Raw genomic sequence first — 16,937 nt, 5'->3', positions numbered from 1 at the left:
GTGCCCTAGTTTTCTTATTTAAAAGAAGTAATTAGTCTCAAAGGACTATATTTATCTGATGTGTTTATTTCCCTATTCCACTGTCCCCCCTCTCTCTTTCACACACACACACACACACACACACACACACACTGGAATAAAGCCTAGAAATTTCTAGCCCATGTCTGAACCCTGAAGCATCATATAAACTTTGGAATACTCATCTCTATTTATATTATTGTAATTAAAAAGAATATAAGGTGATTATCTTGTCATTATATAAATTGGATGGCTGGCATAGGCCTCAGAGGAATAAAATCAAAGTGATGAAAGGGTGGGTTCCACCGGAGACTCACGACAAAAATATGTCTTTCTGCTTCCTCTAGACTCCAGAAGCCATTTCTTGGGTCACAAGTACCTCTTTATCTCCTGCTGCATCTTTTTCTGACTCTCTTCTATCGCCACAGTTTTTAAAAGTAATTCAAGCTGTAATTCTCATGCCATAATATCAGCCTATTTAAGGTTGCCCAAACATCACTGCGATCCAATTCTGAAATAAATAATTTCATCATCCCCAAATGACATCCTCTAACCCTATTGCCCACTTCCACATTTGCCTCTCCTACTCTCGACTACCACAAATCTGCTTTTGTCCATACAGATTGGGTCATGTGGAATAGTTCGCACATGAGGTAGCATAAGTTATGTTTCTTTTATGTAGAAAATGTTTTCAGAGTTCATCAACCCTCCAGTATGAGTCAGCATGCCTTTCGTTTTATTGCTGAATAGTATTTCATTTTATGGATATTCTACACTTTGCTCACTTGTGTTGTGGGCATACAGCAGTAAATATTTAGAAATCCACTCTAGGATCCTGGCATGCATGGCTCTGCACCCACTCAAGAGCTCTGGATTCATGAGTGAATGAGACACACACATGTAGCGTTATTTTTAATATGCCTTACTAGCTCAGTGGCTGGGCCACTCCTGAACCTACATGTGGCTAACACACTCCCCTCTGATAAACCTGAGTTGATACTTGCTAAATCTATATTTCGTCTCTGCTACTCCAAACCCAATTGAGGGAGCGTGCTTTCCCAGATCCTTACGTGTTGGCGGGCTCTTAAGTCTGATCTGTCTGCTTCCCCATCTTGGTGATTCTGCCCCTTCTCTCCTCTGCATTTCTTTCCAGAGAATCCTCAAAGTCTCACCTCTGTCCCTCTGCCCAACCATTGGCTGCTTGCTCTTTATTGACCTATCAAAAAAAACAACTGTTGGCAGGGACCCTCAGCAGAAGCAGAAATTACCATGTAAGCCCAGATCAAACCCTCAACATGGATATATGGACTGTTTCCATGTTTGGGCAACTATGAATATTCATGCGTTGTGAAGAGTTTTCAATTTTCTTGTATATCCACCTAGTAATAGACTCACATGGTAACACTATCCTTAACTGTCTTTAGGAACTGTCAAGCTGCTTCTTAAAGTGGCTAAGCCAAGTTACACTCACCTCATCGGTAGTGAATGAGGACTGCAGTTTCTTTATTTGTCTCTTGTTTTGTTCGATGTTGTCATGTCACTTTTTCAGAAAGTGTCTCCCAGCCCGGCTGATCCTCCTCTTTCCCTCCAAGTTTTGAGATTACACAGCACCTTACTTGTTACTTACTTGATTTTCCCTCTCTCTGTGTTAATATACAAGTGTGCGTGTGTACACGTAGATATGCGCACATGTGCAGACCCAAGATTGCCATTGAATGTCTGACCCATTCATGCTCTACCTGACCTTTTGGGTCAGGGTGTCTCACTGAGCCTGTGACTTATCACTTCAGCTGACTTGCTAATCAGCAAACCCCATAGATACTGCACTTCTCCAGAGCTGACTGCAGGGTTCCCCCAACACATTTAGCTTTGAATGGGTCCGGATCTGGGATCAAACTCAGGTCCTCATGCTTGTGCAGCAAACATTTTACTAACTGAGCCATCTTCCCAGCCCTTCCTGAGGGAACACTTATAGTCATCCTAGTGGCAATGAAGAGGCATCCTATTGTTTTGATATGCATGTTTTTAATACGATGTTGAGCATCTTTTCACACACTTATTGGTCATTTATGTGTGACATTTTTGGATAAATGTCCCAAATTTTTGCTTCTTTCAAATACTTTCCTGTCTTCTTGTACTTGAGTTTTATAATTATTTTTATATTCTGTATTCTGGAGCCTTTTCAGGTGAGGTGAAAATATTTCCTCTCAAACTACAAGTTGTCTTTTCCCCTTTGTGATGGTGTCTTTTACCTTGTGAATGCTTTATTTCAATGAAAACACACACACACACACACACACACACACACACACACACACACACGTGTATGTGTGTTTGTGCTTTTGGCTTCATGTCTAAGAGGTCTCAAAGACCATGAAGATCCCCACCTGTTTCCTTCTAAGAATTTTACACCCTTGACTCCTACATTTAAGTGTCTGACCTAGGCTGAGTTATTCCTCACATATGGTGTGAGGAAGGACTCAAGACTCTTCGAGAGTGGATTTCAAGTTCTTACAGCAACATTCATTGATGTAAGTGCTTCTTCCTCATTGAATGGCCTTTTACCCTTCTCCAAAGCAACTGACCATGTATTTATGGTTTTGTCTAACCTGGTTTTATGCTGCACCGTCTGGATTACTGTTCTGCTATTGTCGATTTTAAGAGAACAGGAATGTTACTTTTCCTTTGAGGCAGGGCTTGAAATCAGAAAGTTTTATTCCCCCAAATTCATTCTCTTTTTCATGGTTATTTTGACTATCCCAGGGTCTCTCGAAATTCTGCATGGATTTTGGAACTGCCATTCATTCTATATATTCAATTTGAGATTTTGCTCATATGTGTAATGACTCTTGGTGACATGTGTTGCTAACTTAACAACATCAAGCTCTCATCCTGAGAATACTACAATCCTCCCAGGTATTCAGGTCTATGATTTTTTTTTAAGCAACATCTTCTACTTTTCAGCATATAGGTCATGTATATGCCTGGGCAATTCACTCCTCCATATTTTATTCCTTTTATGCTTTTGTGAGATTGTTTTCTTAATCTTGCTTTTAGATCGTGCATAGCTAGGATACCAATATCTTATTTTCTATATTGACCTGGCAAACATGTTAAATTGTAATAATGGGCTTTTTCACCCACACTCAAGTTCCCAAAATAATAACTCTGAGACTGAATTATTTATGAATTAATGTTTGAACCTAAGTCTTTAGCTTGTTTCTGTTAACTCATAAGTCATATAACCTGTTTATTCTATTGTAAGTCCTACCATGTGGCTAGTTACCTCCTGAGGCTCATGGGACCATTTCCATCACTGTTCAGGATTCGTCTCTCCTGCGTTTGACTCTATTCCAAAGTTCCTTTCTTCCTACAAGAACTCTGAGCTCCTGCCTCAGCTAATAGGCCATCAGCTTTTATTGACAGGTGATGCTTTCACACGATACATGAGAGATTCTCTCTACATTAAATCCATTGGTTTGAAAAGTTCTTTGTGGGTTCTTTAGGGTTTTCTATATATAAGGCACTGTCATCTACCCCCAGGAATATTCGCTTCTTCATTCCTTGTTGAGCAGAAGTGGTGATGGCCAACAGCTTGGCTTTCCTATCTGAGAAGAAGGCTTTCAGTTGTTTATCAAACCTGCTAGCTGCAGGTTTTTCACAGATGTCTATCCTCAATTTGAAGAAGTTTTCTTCTGTCTCTGCCTTCTTGAGTATTTTGTCATGAAACCATGCTGCATGTGGTTAAATAATAAATTTATACACGCATTGAGATGACCAACTACATAGTGTTTTTCTTTGTGTTCTATAAAATGTTCTATAAAGTCTCATTTTTGTCTGTTGAACTAAGCTTTGGATTCCTGGAATAAATCTCTCTTGTTAATGTATATAACCGATGACCTATGCAGATGTGTTCTGGTGAACAGAAGCCATTGAAGATTCATAAACATATTGATAAATAAATTCATCAGGATATCCTGGTTTTGTCAGGATACTGGTGTCTTTACAGAATAAAAAAATGCTTGATTTTGATTTTCAGAAGAGTTTTTGAAAGATTGGCATAAATTGATCATTTGCAGTTTGATAAAATTCACTCATAAAGCCATCTGGTCCTGGGCTCTTCTTTGCTGGGAACTTTTTATCACCAAGCCAGCTTTCTTACTTGTTATAGGCAAGTAAGTTTTCCTATAGCTTTTTTAAATAAAAGGTTCTTTGTATCTTTCTAAGAATTTGTGGACACCATCTAAATTATCTAACCTGTTGATAAACTATAATGTATGACATTGCTTTAAAAATCCTTTTGATTTCTGTAAAGTTGATGGTAATGTATGCCCACAAAACACACAACACACACAACACATACACAACACACACACAACACGCACAAAATCCTTTTCCCAATGTTACACCTCGAGCCTTCTCTCTGGTATAGCCCATCCAACATTTTATCAACTTTGTTGCTATCTTCAGAAAACCAACTTTTTCTTTTATTGATTTTTCTGAGTTATTCTTCTATTCTGTATTTTTTAGATTTCGGCTCTAACATTACTTTTTTCTGTTTGCACTGAACCAGTTTGCTTTTTATTTGTCTTGTTTCTGAAGGTGGAAGTTTTCATTAATTATTGTTTCAATTTCTTCTTTAAAGTCTAGCTCTATTTATAGTATGAGTCGCCCTCTGGTCGTTCCTTTCACTGGCTACCCTACGTGTTTAGCATATTGTGTTCTCACCCTCATTCACCCTAAAGTATTTTTTAATTTCCTTTGTGGTTTATCTTTGACTCATTGGTTCTTTAGATGTATGTTGCTTAATTTCTGCAATGTGTAAATTTTCTAAATGCCCTTCTGTTTCTGATTTTCAGTTTCATTTCATTGCATTCAAAGGGACATACTTTGTATGGTTTCAATCCTTCGACAGTTACACTTCTTTAACGGTCTGACATATGGTCTGTCTTTGTGAACTTTCACCAAGCACTTGAAGAGAATATTTACGCTGCTGTTGGGGAGGAGCACTCTACAGAGTTCTGTTGGGTCTGCTTTGCCTATAGCGTTTTTCAAGCTCTCTTCCTGTTAACATTTGTCTTCTGACTGTAAGGTCCTTAGTGACCAAGTCCCTACATATTGTAGAATTGTTTGTCCTTTTTGTTGTTGTTCCATTTGGTCAGCTTTGACTTCATATATACCAAGCTTCTGTTCGTATAAATTTATAAAGGCATCTACATCTATATTTGTTGTAGCTTTCTTGTATTTTTACCTTTGGACATTATAAACATCTATTTTCTGTCTCTACTAGCAGTTTTTGCTTTAAAATTCATATTGACTAATATTTGGTTAGACACTGCAGCTCTCTTGTGCTCACTCTTTCTCTCTGCCTCCCTGTCTTCCTCTCTCCCTCAACCCAGTCATCCATCCATCCTTCCTTTCTCCCTCCCCATCTTGCCTCTTTAACCTTAACATGCAAGGTAATATGTTTCCCTATAGGATTTCCACTACTTTGATTTTATTCATCCCCCTGCTCACTGCTGTTCTTTGACACCACTCTACCTGGTCCTCTTCCTCCCTAAATGGTTCTTCCTTCTCCTTTGATGCCACTTTATTTTTTCTCCCTTCCCTTTTAAAGATCTGTTTCTCCCTTTCATGGTCTCCATTCCATTTTCTTGAGCTACACACACACACACACACACACACACACACACACACACACACACTGAGAATGTACATTAGAAAAGCTATTTTTTTCCAGCGTCTATCTTTATTTTGCTTAACATAGTAATTTCAGTTGCAGACATTTTCCTACAAATGTCATAATTTTCTTCTTCTTTCTTCATGTCTGAAGACAGTCATTGTGACTGTGTACCACATTTTTTACCCATTCATCTGTTGATGTGCATCTAAGCTGATTCCTTAGCTGTTGTGAATAAAGCAGCAATCAACGTGGATGGTATTTGAGATGCCTCTATTTCATTCTTTTACTTTCAAATTATTGGTGCTATTGATCTAAAGAGACTCGTGCAAGCAGTGTGCGATCAAATGAAAACTGAAAAAAAACCTGTCAATCTTTGTCTTTGAACTAGAAAATCTAAACAATTGGCACCTTTAAGTATTGATAACCTAAGATTTTATACCCACACACATACCATGGCTTTGTTCTCTCAGTTTGTTCACAATGGCCTTCCTTTGTGTTGAGCCAATATTTGTAGTATACAATTTTAGTTATATTTTAGCACTTATTATCTACTCTATATTTCTGAACCTTAGGCATTATCATTAATATAGCTTTTTCTTTATTTTCTTATTCTTTATTTTTTATTTTTGAGAAATTGTCTCACTAAGTAGCCAAGTTTGTCTGGAATTCACTTCACTGTCCTCCTGATTCAGTCACCAGACTGATAGGATCATGGGTGAATCAGACCACACCAAGCTATAATTGGTATCTTAAAGGCAACTGATTAACAACCTTAATTCTATTTTTAACCATAACTTCTGTTTGTAATCATTTATGCAAAATAAATTTATCTATACATTCTAAAGATTGGATATGGGCATTGATAAGGGCCCATTGTTTTGCTTGCCACAGGTAACTAAAAGTAATGATGTCTAAACCCTTCCTTAGGTGTGTGCCCTTAAACACATGACTGCACACACATGAACAAACACTTTGAAATAAACAAACCACCCATAAACTTCTGGTGTTTTTCCTGTCTTCCCACCTATCTGGATAAATGATCAATGTGTCACAAGACCTAGGAGTCACGTACGGCAACTTCCTCTTTCACTTTGCAAATCATTTATTACCTCTTCTTAGTGCAAATTACCCACAATCCACCCTCCATTCTATATGTCTGTTTTCAATACTCTAACCTATCTCTTCATTACCATTCCTTTTTTTAAAAGATTTATTTATTTATTTATTTATTTATTTATTTATTATATATAAGTATGCTGTAGCTATCTTTAGACACACCAGCAGAGGGCATCAGATCCCATTACAGATGGTTGTGAGTCACCATGTGGTTGCTGGGATTTGAACTCAGGACCTCTGGAAGAGCAGTCAGTGCTCTTAACCACTGAGCCATCTCTCCAACCCCTTCATTACCATTTCAGATAAAGCCTTGTGAACACTTTCTCATAATTTTTCCATCCATAAAACATTAATATTACAAACATTCTGCATCTGTAATTTATGCATAAAGGGGAAAACATAATACTCTTTTATTCAGTGCAGGGTTAAATATGGCTAAGTACTATTTCAAATGAAGACATAAATCAAGGGTCTGCAAGGTGATTGACTCAGTGGGTAAAGATTGAGCAAGACAAGCCTGATAACCTGAGTTCAGTACCCAGAATCATATCAAGACGGAAGGAAATAGCTAACTTCACAAAGTTATCACCTGCCCTCCACATATGCACCATGGCACCTGTGATCCCCAACATCATGCACATATACAATAACAAGTAAATAAGTATTTTTATGAAAATTAAAAGCTATTGTTGGAACTGAAAGAACAAAACCACATGATCATTTCATTAGATGCTGAGAAAGCATTTGACAAAATTCAACACCCCTGGGGTTGGGGATTTAGCTCAGTGGTAGAGCGCTTGCCTAGGAAGCGCAAGGCCCTGGGTTCGGTCCCCAGCTCCAAAAAAAAGAACCAAAAAAAAAAAAAATTCAACACCCCTTCATGATAAAAGTCCTGGAAAGAATAGGAATTCAAGGCCCATACCTAAACATAGTAAAAGCCATATACAGCAAACCAGTTGCTAACATTAAACTAAATGGAGAGAAACTTGAAGCAATCCCACTAAAATCAGGGACTAGACAAGGCTGCCCACTCTCTCCCTACTTATTCAATATAGTTCTTGAAGTTCTAGCCAGAGCAATCAGACAACAAAAGGAGGTCAAGGGGATACAGATCGGAAAAGAAGAAGTCAAAATATCACTATTTGCAGATGATATGATAGTATATTTAAGTGATCCCAAAAGTTCCACCAGAGAACTACTAAAGCTGATAAACAACTTCAGCAAAGTGGCTGGGTATAAAATTAACTCAAATAAATCAGTAGCCTTCCTCTACACAAAAGAGAAACAAGCCGAGAAAGAAATTAGGGAAACGACACCCTTCATAATAGACCCAAATAATATAAAGTACCTCGGTGTGACTTTAACCAAGCAAGTAAAAGATTTGTACAATAAGAACTTCAAGACACTGAAGAAAGAAATTGAAGAAGACCTCAGAAGATGGAAAGATCTCCCATGCTCATGGATTGGCAGGATTAATATAGTAAAAATGGCCATTTTACCAAAAGCGATCTACAGATTCAATGCAATCCCCATCAAAATACCAATCCAATTCTTCAAAGAGTTAGACAGAACAATTTGCAAATTCATCTGGAATAACAAAAAACCCAGGATAGCTAAAACTATCCTCAACAATAAAAGGACTTCAGGGGGAATCACTATCCCTGAACTCAAGCAGTATTACAGAGCAATAGTGATAAAAACTGCATGGTATTGGTACAGAGACAGACAGATAGACCAATGGAATAGAATTGAAGACCCAGAAATGAACCCACACACCTATGGTCACTTGATTTTTGACAAAGGAGCCAAAACCATCAAATGGAAAAAAGATAGCATTTTCAGCAAATGGTGCTGGTTCAACTGGAAGTCAACATGCAGAAGAATGCAGATCGATCCATGCTTATCACCCTGTACAAAGCTTAAGTCCAAGTGGATCAAGGACCTCCACATCAAACCTTATACACTCAAACTAATAGAAGAAAAACTAGGGAAGCATCTGGAACACATGGGCACTGGAAAAAATTTCCTGAACAAAACACCAATGGCTTATGCTCTAAGATCAAGAATAGACAAATGGGATCTCATAAAACTGCAAAGCTTCTGTAAGGCAAAGGACACTGTGGTTAGGACAAATCGGCAACCAACAGATTGGGAAAAGAATTTTACCAATCCTGCAACAGATAGAGGCCTTATATCCAAAATATACAAAGAACTCAAGAAGTTAGACCGCAGGCAGACAAATAACCCTATTAAAAATGAGGTTCAGAGCTAAACAAAGAATTCACAGCTGAGGAATGCCGAATGGCTGAGAAACACCTAAAGAAATGTTCAACATCTTTAGTCATAAGGGAAATGCAAATCAAAACAACCCTGAGATTTCACCTCACACCAGTAAGAATGGCTAAGATCAAAAACTCAGGTGACAGCAGATGCTGGCGAGGATGTGGAGAAAGAGGAACACTCCTCCATTGTTGGTGGGATTGCAGACTGGTAAAACCATTCTGGAAATCAGTCTGGAGGTTCCTCAGAAAATTGGACATTGAACTGCCTGAGGATCCAGCTATACCTCTCTTGGGCATATACCCAAAAGATGCCCCAACATATAAAAAAGACACGTGCTCCACTATGTTCATCGCAGCCTTATTTATAATAGCCAGAAGCTGGAAAGAACCCAGATGCCCTTCAACAGAGGAATGGATACAGAAAATGTGGTACATCTACACAATGGAATATTACTCAGCTATCAAAAACTTTATGAAATTCGTAGGCAAATGGTTGGAACTGGAAAATATCATCCTGAGTGAGCTAACCCAATCACAGAAAGACATACATGGTATGCACTCACTGATAAGTGGCTTTTAGCCCAAATGCTTGAATTACCCTAGATGCCTAGAACAAATGAAACTCAAGACGGATGATCAAAATGTGAATGCTTCACTCCTTCTCTAAAAGGGGAACAAGTATACCCTTGGCAGGGAAGAGAGAGGCAAAGATTAAAACAGAGACTGAAGGAACACCCATTCAGAGCCTGCCCCACATGTGGCCCATACACATATATACAGCCACCCAATTAGACAAGATGGATGAAGCAAAGAAGTGCAGACCGACAGGAGCCGGATGTAGATCGCTCCTGAGAGACACAGCCAGAATACAGCAAATACAGAGGCGAATGCCAGCAGCAAACCACTGAACTGAGAATAGGACCCCCGTTGAAGGAATCAGAGAAAGAACTGGAAGAGCTTGAAGGGGCTCGAGACCCCATATGTACAACAATGCCAAGCAACCAGAGCTTCCAGGGACTAAGCCACTACCTAAAGACTATACATGGACTGACCCTGGACTCTGACCTCATAGGTAGCAATGAATATCCTAGTAAGAGCACCAGTGGAAGGGGAAGCCCTGGGTCCTGCTAAGACTGAACCCCTAGTGAACTAGACTGTTGGGGGGAGGGCGGCAATGGGGGGAGGGTTGGTAGGGGAACACCCATAAGGAAGGGGAGGGGGGAGGGGGATGTTTGCCCAGAAACCAAAGAATTATTATTAAGTATTAAATAAATTAAAAATATAACATCAATAATGGAGGGCTTCAAGGGCATCGCTCCCAACACTCAAGGAAATCTTCAACTTCTTTATCCCCACCTCCATTTACATATGAATAAATGTGTGTTTGAATGAATAAAAAAAAAAAAGCTATTGTTGGAGGAGTAACTCAATGGCATATATCCAGCACACAAAAGGCTCAGTGTTCAATCCTTGGCATAACAACAACAACAACAACAACAACAACAATATAATATTAATAATAATAATAATAATAATAATATAACTGTAGCAATATTTCTAATTAATAAATCCCAGCAGTGGGTTTTCTACTGGCTTCAGAGGTTTATGTTTCCGAATGAAAGACACATACATGATCTTTATATTTTGATATGGTTTAAACAGCAGCGCAATAGCTGGTCCATTTCCTAACCCCCCTGGAGTTAATCTACCTCCCGCAGATAATCCCGAGTAATAACTTATTAAATTCTACATTTCACCTGACTGCTCTGGAGCCAGAGGGCTGCCCGACTGGGTCGCACTCTCCTGGCTCCTTCCTATGCTGACTCTGCCTCCCTGTCCTCTACTATTCTCACATACAGTGTCTCTCTTCTCCTTCCTGGCGTGCAGATCTCCTCTCCTGGGAAAATCCCGAGGTCCTGCCTCTGACCTACCCGTTCATTGGCTGACAGCATCTGATTTACCAATCAGAACCAACTGGGGACAGGTTCCCAGAATCTGTGCAAACACTTATGTAAGCAGTTTGGGGGACCCAAATTAACATTAGGATACAAGCAGCGTTAGGTCAAACTCACTGTAAGTAACTATTATCATTTAACTTAACTTTAAATCTATTAATTGTTTGCATGAGTGTGGTGCACACATCTGCAATCCCAGCACTAGTGAGGTAGAGACAGGATGATCCAGAAAATTAAGGTCATCTTCAGTTATATAGAGAGTTGAAGCCAACCTGAGCTACATTCAACACTATCTCAAGATATCAAACCCTAAAATAAAAACAGAAACTTATGTACTAACTTTCGATACAATTTATATGCTTATAAAATTGTAATGTATCAAGTTAAATATGTGAGCAATTTATACCAACGTATTATTTTTAAAAGTCATTCATAGTAATTTTGAGTCATTCAAATTGTATTTTCCAACAAAAGTAAAAGTATTGAAAAAAATTCACTTCTTGAAAATTATTAGGATTACTTTTGGTGAACCTAACTTTTAATTTTTGCTTGATATGAGAAATCCTTTAACATATTCAGCAGCTGGAAACCTATCCAGATATTTTTGACATTTTAAATATTTGCCAAGGCAATAAGTCAACTTTAACAAATCAAATATTACATGTAAAACGTATCATTTTAGTTCTCAAAGCCCGCTGTAACTGTAAAAGCACGGAGACTGTGCTAGCTAGTGTTTTCTCAGCTTGACACACACTAGAGTGATTTGTGAAGAGGGATCTTCAATAAAGAAAATGCCCCCACCAGATTGGCCTGTGACCAAACCGGGAGGCGTTTTCTTGATTAATGATTGCTGTGGGTGGGCTCAGATCACTGAAGGCATGCCTCTTCTGTGCAGGTGGTCCTGGATGGTAAGTCAGGAGGAGGGAGCCAGTAAGCAGCACTCCTTTTAGCCTCTTCTTCAGTTCTTGACTCCAGATTACAGCACTGTTTACATTCCTTCCCTGACGTACATGATAACCTATGAGTTGTAAGAAGTAAGTCCTTCCTTCCCCAAGTTGCTTTAGTCATGGTACTGTATCGCAGCAACAGAAACCCTAAGACATGAATCATACATAAGTATGAGGATCAAAAGCCCCATAGTAGCCAAGGCCAGTGCAGCATGGCTGCATTGAAAGGTTAGGTCAGAGCTGGAGTACTTGTCTAGCAAGCATGAGTCCCTGAGTTCTGTAGGTTTAGATTTTTCAAAACCTACTTTAATAAGGATTCTTAAGTGTTTCAACCTCTCTCCTAGATTACCAACCAAAGGTAGGGGACAAGAAAGGTTAATAGGAAAAGGGGGGTGTGGACCTGCTTTCTTTGGAATAATTCCAATCTATGTTATCAGGTTATCAGCAGTCCAGTCCAAAACATCAAACATAAATCAGTAGTGGCTGGCCAGTCCAATTGCCAAACACAAAACCCAAAACCAGTAGCAGTGGTTGATCCAGAAGAAACTGCAAGGCCCTCACTGAATTGGCACCAGTCCAAGGAAGCAGCAAGTAACCAGAATACCACAAGAAGATCCCTGGCATTTCTCTCAATGAAGTCATGACCATCAATGATCAGTGGAGACCAGCAAAGCATTACAAAGCATATCAATGAAAGAGAATCATTAGCAAAGACCAGGAAAATGTTGCAAGGAGACCCAGTGCAAGAGCTTCCCTCTTGTCTGTGGGATTATATTCATATTCCCTCTAAACATTATATGCCCTCTCAATGGTCTGTTTCAGCAAAATATAACATGCCCTCTCACAAAGACAGCTTCCAGAAAAACACCATATGTCTGTTCTCAGCACAACATCCTCTCGCATGTCTGCTCAACAAGATGACCTTCATTTGACATGGAGGGAGCATTAAGTGACTACAAAATACCATAATAGCTAAGCTTGTTGTTTTGCTGTTGTTGTTGTTGTTGTTGTTTTTCCCTGTTGGGGGGTGACATCATCACCACTGAGAATTGATGGTTTATCATCTTAATCATGCCTTTCTGAAATGATCTCTCATAACTCTGCTCTTTCTTGCCCCTCTGACCAGCACATAATGCTGTCCAGAATTTCTCAGAATAAGTCCAACCACTTGCTCCTTTCAGTACTTAAAATAAAAATGTTACAGTACCATTGAATTATGCCCATACTCAACCTTGTTCTTATCTGAACTCTGAAACATCTTCCAGTACTCTCTACAGTCCAGATGCCTGAGTCTTCTCTATGTAGAACTGTACTGAGCCATGGGGACAGTGTAGCTGCCATTCTGCCTAATCAGTTTTTGGCTTTCCTTGCTTACTTTAAAGTGGTTGCTTTAGACTCTTGTTTAATTAAATTTGCCTTTAACAAGCTAAGGTGGTTATACTCCCTCAGCAGCGCTCATCACCACTGGAATCTAATACTTATTTGTGCTCTTTAATTATTCATCCATTCACTTCTGTGGTGGTTTGAATACGCTTGACCCAGGGAGTGGCACTATTAGAAGATGTGGCCCTTTTGAAGTGGGTGTGGCCCTGTTGAAGTGGCTGTGGTTTTATTGGAGGAAGTGTTTCTCTGTGGATGTGGGCTCTAATACTCCAGTCCTAGTTGCCTGGAAGCCAGTCTTCTCCTAGCAGCCTTCAGATGAAGATGTAGACGCTCAGTTCCTCCTGCACCATGCCTGCCTGGACACTACCAAGCTCCTACCTTGATGATAACGGACTGAAACTTTGAACCTGTAAGCAGCCCCAACTAAATGTCCTTATAAGAGTTGCCTTGGTCATGGTGTCTGTTCAAAGCAGTAAAACCCTAAGTAAGATGAAGTGGAGACTTAAGGCTTCTTTGGAAAGTTGGTCGATGGTCTTTTACTGGGGCAAACAAGTGAAGGCATATTTTGCTGAAGTGGACACAGGTGGAAGGATTTCTGCTAAAGCAAACATGTGAAAGGACACATGGTGACCGATTCTTTCCTAACAACATGAATGCATTGGCATGCTTTGCACTGCATTGTTGGGCTGCATTTCTCGGGACTCCATAGAGAGAAATGCACCAAAAACATCTGGTGGTGTGCTGCAGTTTCTTGCTGCTTCCACAGACTTGGGCTGATTGGCAGAGTGATCTGAGCTGAAACACACACACATGCTGAGAGACACGTGGAGGACACATGGTGTTTGAGGGGTATAAACAGGACTCAATGGACAGTGATGAAGACAGAACTTGGCTTGCTGGTACAACTAGCTGTGCAACACTTGTGCATCTGGAGACTTCACTGATCTTCACTTCCCTGGGAGAGGCACAGCCAAGAACTTCTCCTGGAGTTACTCTTGGCCCTCCTGCTGACTTGTGCTGAGGCTGGACCTGGTGTCTCTGCTAGGTCATGTCACTGCTGTTGCTAGCCTGACTCTGCCAAACTGGACTGCTGGTGTATGTGTGAAGTGTTTGTGAGTGGATCGAGTTGCTGCTGCTGAGCAGTGAACTGAACCGCCAATTTCCAGACCACATTGACGGGACTTGCTCTGAAGAACCTTCCTAAACAGGTCCACTTCCCCCCATATTTTTTCTTTCGCACTCCCTCTGGTGGGTGGTAAGCTAAAAAGGAGATTAGAGCATTTAAGAACCATCATGAAAAATAAGTTTTGAAAAAAATTAAAGTTACAGTAAGACAGTTTCCTTTTCAATTTTCTGAGAGAGGGTCTTGTGAGGCAGCCCGAGCTGGTTTTGAATCCACATTGTGCCTGTTTCGGCCTTCCAAAGTTCTTGAGATTGTAGCATCCAGTTGTACCACAGAGAGCTGTAACTTAGTATTATTTTTCCCATCAATATTTCTCCATCGCCTATGGAAAATTGGCACATAAGAGGCAGCTACTGAATTTGCTGCATAAAGGCAAAGTTGACTCATTATATTTTAAAGTGTTTGATAATTCAAATAACTACAAGGTCAGTGGCAGCCATACTATGCCAAGCAGCATAGTAAACTATAATAATCAGTTATACAACTAGACGCTGTGCTTTCCTTTAAATCGTTTTCTATTTATCTTAAGTGTCAATTTAATAAAGTCCATTTGACTGAGAGCTACCACGCTGTCGCCTCAGAATGCTATCATTTGAAGGAGATGACAAGGCTGTTCTATATAATTTCTCTTTGTTATTTCATATCACATCCTGGAAACTTGCAACCCCTTGGGACACCATTTTGAGTCATATTTAGCATGATACAGTTCTTTGGTCTCAGACAAAACAGGGTTGCTTGGTGGCTGAGAGGGCCATAGAAAGCATTGCACCGGCATCTTGTTTTCCAGCATTCTTTGTGCTATTGGCTGTAGATAATACCCTCGCACACAAGCTCACAGACAGGAGGGGATTCCACAAACACAGGGTATGAAAGCAGCCAGTATCCTACATCCATGGAAAGTATGCTGCCCACACTAAGGGCTACATAAAGTCCTAAAGAATATTACGGGTTTCAGCCAGAAATTTGCAGTGTAGCCAATTGCATGATTTCAGAAAAATGTATTTGTCATCATTCTTTAGGCTAGAACAGATGAAATAGGATTGGAAGAGTTCCACCTTTGCTTAGGATATGATTATGTAACATAGGAATAGAAGAGGATACAAAAATATATATGGCCAAAACTGTCATGGCAGATTGGCTGAAATGGCTACTTTATTAACTTCCTATTACTATGATAATAAATTACCTCAGGGTTGATGACTTACAACCACAAACATTAGTTGTCTTTGAAATCTGTTGGTCAGAAGTTCAGTGTAGTTCCTCTTGGGCTATTGGTTAGACTAATGTCCTTTCTGGAAATTCAAGAGAAAACTGTTTCCTTCCCTCTTTGGTCTCTAAATGTTACCCATGTTCCTAAGTTCATGGTCTCATTTCTATGCCAGTGGGTTGAGTTCTAACATGTAATCTTTCAGGACCTGCCCCAGGAAGTTATTAGCTCCTTTCTGACAAAACCAGGTCCCTCTCTCTCTCTCTCCCTCTCTCTCCCTCTCTCCCTCTCTCCATCTTCCCCTCTCTCCCTCTCTCCCTCTTTCTCCCTTTTTTCCCCACCCCAAGGATAGAAACCATAGCAGCGATTGTCCAACCTGTGGGTTTCATCCCCTTTGGGATCACATATCCTTCATATCAGATGCTTATATTATGATTCCTAACCATACCAAAATTACAGTTATGAAGTAACAATGAAACTTTATGATTAGGGTCACCACAAGAGGGACTGTGCTAAAGGGTCACAACACTAGGAAGGCTGAGTGCCTTGGGCATGCTAGGTAAGTCATTGACTTACATCCCTAGCCTCTAAGAATTTAGATTGCATTCTAAGAAATTAGATTGAATCTAAGAATATTAGATTGGACTCACTTGCATAATCCAGAATAATCCCCAATCTTACACCATTACCTTAATCACACCTGTATAGCCCTTGTTTTCCACAGCCCTGCAACCTAGGACATTGGGAGATCATTGTTCTGCCAACCACAGCTACTTGTATTGCAACATCAGTTTCCTCTTCTTCAAAAGTAGGAACTCCATTATTTACTTTTGATGGAAGTAGAAATTATAAGTGCAGTTTCTGGGAGTTGCCATAAAGAAAGAAGGCATTTCTTTCTCTTTTACCCTTTCTGCTGCCTCAAAGAGGAGGACAGATCTAGCATTCAGCCTCCAATACAGAAGGTGATGATGATGAACATGATGGGACAATGAGAAAGCAGACCACACCCCATTAGTGGTAGAACCAGTGTGTCACTGTTTAATGCTAGGAAGAAATCCAGCTCCCCTTTTCTTGGTCACAATTATTTAAGGGTTTTGATGCTTTCAGCCAAACTCAGTCTTCCTGAATACACAGGCTGCAATGAAGCTGACAAAGGAAAATAT

At 39.8% G+C, this 16,937-nt stretch overlaps 1 pseudogene; it reads right to left on the bottom strand.

The window, feature by feature from the left end:
• The window catches only part of LOC134480080 (platelet-activating factor acetylhydrolase IB subunit alpha2-like), a 53,013-nt pseudogene that overhangs the window by 26,987 nt on the left and 9,089 nt on the right, over positions 1–16,937 (bottom strand).

This window comes from Rattus norvegicus, chromosome 8, assembly GCF_036323735.1.
Source record: "Rattus norvegicus strain BN/NHsdMcwi chromosome 8, GRCr8, whole genome shotgun sequence".
NCBI classification, from domain to species: Eukaryota; Metazoa; Chordata; class Mammalia; order Rodentia; family Muridae; genus Rattus; species Rattus norvegicus.
The sequence above is the reverse complement of the archived record's forward strand: the minus strand, read 5'-3'. Positions and strand labels throughout refer to the sequence as shown.